Here is a 5,334-nt window from a genome sequence, read left to right on the forward strand (position 1 = left end):
TGTGCTAGTGGCACTGAACGATCTCTGCACGAAACGTATGCTGGGATTCATAAAGTTGTGTTTATTTTAAACTGTGAAGCGACGTGGAGAAGCACTGACCGTTGGAAGAACCGAACTGGGGGCGACGGAGGCGAAGAGTGCACGGGATACGTACTATATATGAGGTGGGAATGACTGGGTGAAACATTTTTTCTGGGCAAAAAACTGTCGTGTGAGCGACTGGGTGACCGTGTCCACACGAAGGAGGCAAGCGTATGCGGATAGTACAATCGTATGTCGCGCAGTGTATCAATCCATCGTACTAGTAAATGTTACTTCAATGTGGGTTGAAGTTTTGCTCAGATAGGACTTACTCACATGTTGGCCATTACACCGTTTTTGACGCCTATCAGAAATATTTGGCCTTACTAGTAGAGCATCTCCACCGCATCCCCAAATATTTCCTCCCTAACCCAGAACTTCGATTGTATCGTTACTTCTGTTTGCAGAACGGATATTTTAGGGACTTATCCGGGTGATTCTGTCCCCTTTTGCCTTGGATATACCAGTTAATCCTACATCACGGAGGTTCGATATACATGTAGATATCGTGGTTTGGTGAAATATAAACGTGAAGTTTGAGGTCGCCACGAATTAAATGGAGGTAATTGAAATATATCGGTGGTCTCGTGAAATATACTGCAAACTATAGTAAAAAAGAGCTGAAATTAACTCCGGAGTACTATAATATTGTGCTTTTCAACATTTCTGCCAGTGGTTTTAGCAGCTTTAACGATTGAACGTTTTAGATAAAGAAAGGTTGCACTTGCTCTAAAACGAAGCAAATCGAAGGTTCTGTCATTGGGAGAAATAAATCACGTCGCTGCACTCCACCGCCTTCCACCCGCCGAGTGCAAGATGGTGGGCGGTGGAGTGCAACGAAAATGGTGGACGGAGAAATGATATGCCGTGGACCTATGGAAAAGCAAGTGCAGCGACCATGGAGGATGGCCTCCACTGCACTCTACTTACCGCCGCCATTCTTGGTTGTCTTCGGCCGTCGCATTTGTAGGGAATAGCTCCGCAGATCCCGTCAAGGTGCGGCACCGTCTAATGGGCGACATGGAGAAACGGCCACCGACGCACTCGACGGTAGCGTATAGCACAGTACAGCGACAGTGGAGGATATCGCAAATAACGGCTGCCACGTAGCAACTGTGATGTCCACAGATGTAGTTCATCTGTGGACATCCGTCACGGTGCGGAACCGTCTTCTTACCGGCACTACCGTGGATGCCCCAACGTTAAACTAACTTCACGTTGCGTCAACTACTTGTGAGCACCTGGGCAAGGATAACGCGCCGCCATCGCATCGCCTAGCTTAGCATTGCACTAAAACACCGCGTTTGCCGAAATTTCATCGGCAAACACCCCTGTTAAGCAAACCTTGCTCGGAAAACCAGCCAAAAATTCCTTTGGCGTCCAATCAAACAAAAGCAAACCCATACGATCCATAAAATTACCTCTATTAGAGCATGGAATTACTAAAAAGAGTGGTACGTTTGGTGCTTCGTTTTACTAAAACGAACCTGGACTCAACCTAATACTTAAGTACTACGTGGGTCCATGTTTAAAAGAGGGGTTTTAGTCCCAGAATAGCCAAAAGTTGTGAAAAGCACAATAGTATCCAACAGCGTGGCCGACATTCTTGCCAGAAAAACCCGTTACTGTATCGCACTTTCAAAGGGACAAGACGTAAAAACTTCGACAGTACTTAGTACTAGCCGTACTTAACAAGGACAAAATTGGTGATGGCATTTATCTTTATTAATACATGTAGTAAAGGCAAACCAACGGCGGATGGAAAGCAATAGTGAGGCGCCCGACGAGCGCAATGGAGACACGACGAAAGCGCTTCCCGAGTGAAACGCCATTCGCCTTTCAAGGTTGAGTCGCGTGTCTCTTCAATAGGGAATCCCAGGCCTTGTTGACCCACTCGACGATGTTGAACCGATCCGGTGGAGTCAGTTTGAATAGGCCATCGTTGTGAATCTTGACTTGGGTACGTAAATGCTTGACCCATCGATGACGGAGTGCCGTCTTCATTGGCCGCAGCTGGCTGACAAATCCAAGTCAACGTAGGTGGGATTGTTTCCAAGATCACGTAAAGCTCGTTGCCGAAAGAAAGAACATCCGGTGTTGAATGCGCGCTGAATGCATCCCAAAGCAAGAGGATGGTCTTGCATCTGGTGCCCCATCAGTGGCCGTATCGTATATTTTCAGTTTTTGTCAATATATTTTCACCCAGCATCCGATTAATTTCGCCAAAAGCCCAATCTTACAGGACACGTACTGTTTGTTGGTAATGTTATACTATCTCTCTCCAGAAATGTTCGCTACAATGGCGAATCTTGAAGTTCCACAGTGATCTCTACTAATTAGGATATGACCAAATATTTATGTTGGATGACGTTTGGATGACACATGATATTTGAAATCCATATAAATACTTCAGGGTACGTACTCAGAGTACTCTGGAGTACTATAATAGTATCCAACAGCGTGGCCAACATTCTTGCCAGAAAAACCCGTTTCTGTATCGCACTTTCGAAGGGACCCACATTGAAATAACACTTACTAGTATGATGGATTGATACACTGCACGACATTGGCCAGTTCCCCGTCGGCAAAACCGGTTAAATAGTGCGTGCCCACGACCACAGAAGGTACAACACCGTCCAAACAATGCGCCGCTGTCAAAACGACGTTGGGGGCGATCAGACTGCCGCCGCAAAAGGTTCGACCAACGGGCGACTTCTTGATCCCATCCACATAACGGTGTCTGCCAAATTGGGCTTCCTGGCCCCCGACGATTTCGAAACCGTCGCCAGGGGCCTCATCGCCCCAAGCGACTTTGGCTGGGACAACTTGGTCTTGAGCCAAGGCAGCGACGGCCACGGTGAAAGTGAGAAGGAGTGCGAACTTCATGATGGAAATTGGAAAATGAATGGTCTTTCATCTAGAGCCAAGTCAATCCAATCTTTACGTCAGACTGGGATTGCACTATTAATAGGTTTTCTCACTATAATTCGCTTAGCTTGCAGTATATTTCACGAGACCATAGATATACTAGTATTTCGATTACCTCCATTTAATTTCATGGCGACCTATTTTCACCAAACCACGATATCTACATGTATATCGAACCTCCGTGATATAGGATTAACGAGTCAATCCGTTGGAGAAGTACAAATTCGACATTTCTCCGTTCGGTAAGTACTAGTACTCGATTGCGTTCATTTAAATTCACGTAGCCACGAGCTTTAGCAACATCACGAGATTCGATGTCCTTTTAGGAGGCAGTTTAGTTCAAAGTACTATTTCTTAACAATGAGTTTGTTGCATTCTCTTTTTACTCCGTACTTGGGCCATATCGATGAATCATTTTGTCTAAGAGAGAAGTTGGTCGTACTGCTTGTTCTGCAGCGTGCAGAGCACTTGGGTCGCGCGTTAGTTTGACCCATTGCAAACACACACACTCTGTGTGTGCGGCGTGTCACAGGTTCCGATACCTTGGTGGAGGTACTGAGTACTTTAGTGAATTGTAGTCAGTAGGCACCTTTTGGTGTGTTTAACCTCACTAATGTAAGTGTGTTTATTTGCTGCCTTGACGAAGGTCCCGTGGCCGAAAGCGTCGGTCGTATGTTGGACGAGCTGATGCGCTCGTTGGAACAAGACCATCAGGAGTGGGTACGCCATCAAGAAGGCAAGATGGTCGTCAATGTTATGACGAAATCAATCAAGCCGGAGTCGCTGAAGACAGCGGTTCAAAAGCAGCTGCAGTTGCAGCGGAACAAGGCGTTGAAGGGCGACGTCTTTCGTTACGTGATCTGGCTGTGAATATTTGCAGCGGCTGCACGAATTATTGGCCAAACACATTGATGTATTCCATGAAGACTTGGACGACGATCCGCCAGTCAAGGTCAAACCATTGAAGGTTCGGATCAAATCCGGCTCGACGCCGGTGAAGTGTGGGATGCGGCGGTTCCCGCCGCTGTATGTGGAGTAAATGCGCAGCCATGTGGCTGCCCTGGAAGCAAATGACATGGTATACCAAACCAACCGGGTTACGTGGGCCGCAGCCCCAAGGATCGTGCCGAAGAAGGAAGTCGGCGACTTGCGCATGACGATCGATAGCAGGCCGATCAATGCCTGCACGGAGCCGATGCCTTGGCCGATGCCAAACCTGGACAGCGCGATGGTCTGTCTGGTCGGAGCGAACGTGTACTTCCCGTTGGACTGGACCAAGGGGTACTGGCAGTTGCCGCTGCATGCGGACAGCCAGATGTACTTCTCGTTCATGACGCCCTTCGGCGTGTACACCCCAACCCGCGTGCTCATGGGACAGACGGACGCTGTCGCATACTGTCAGTCGGTTGTCCACCAAATGTTTGGTGAGCTGCTGTTTCGAGGCCTGTTGGCCTGGCTCGATGACTTGCTGGGGTCCGCCAATACGACGGACGAGCTGCTCGACTTGTTGGACCAAGTCCTGTCCATCTGTGCCCAGTTCAGACTCAAGTTGAGCCCGAAGAAGTGTCATATATTTCTGCGCGAGGCAGAATGGTGTGGCAAGGAGATTTCGGCCGATGGAATCACCCATTCTCCAAGCCAAATTCAAGGACTTGTGGATTTGTCGCCGCCGAAGACTGCGGCCGACCTCCAACAGTTTGTGTGTGCCACCAACTGGATGCGTGCGAGCATCCCCGGCTACAATCAGCTGGTGGATCCGTTGCGACGTCTGCTCGACGTGGCCACCAAGGCAGCCGGAAGCTGCAAGAAAACGACGTTAGTGCGTGTTGCACTCCCTGCCGTGGGATGGTCATCCGATCATCTTAAGTGTTTCAACGAGATGAAACACCCGTTGGCGCATGTGGTGCCCCTGTCGCACCCGCGAAAAGACATGACGGTCTGCGTCTTCACGGACGCCAGTGACCTGTTTTGGGGTGCGGTCGCCGCACAAGTACCGCCAGCGGACCTGGATTTGCCTCTCGAAGCCAGCGGCACCAGCCGCTTGCGTTCATCAATGGGTCGTTTTCTGGCACGAGTGCGCGCTGGCCCATCGTGGAGTAGGAGGCCTATGCCGTGGTCGAGTCGTGCAAGAGACTCGACTACCTGGTCGTACGCCCGGGTGGTTTCCGTCTGTTTAAGGACCACTGCAACCCGGTGTACATCTTCAACCCAAGTGGCTCGAACGCCAATATGGCCAAGTACCAGGCCGACAAGCTGCAGCGATGATCGCTGGTGATGTCGACCTTCCCGTACACCATTGAGTGCGTCTCGGGTGACGCGAACGTA

This window comes from Aphanomyces astaci (genome assembly GCF_000520075.1).
Source record: "Aphanomyces astaci strain APO3 unplaced genomic scaffold supercont1.161, whole genome shotgun sequence".
In the NCBI taxonomy this organism is placed as follows: domain Eukaryota; phylum Oomycota; class Saprolegniomycetes; order Saprolegniales; family Verrucalvaceae; genus Aphanomyces; species Aphanomyces astaci.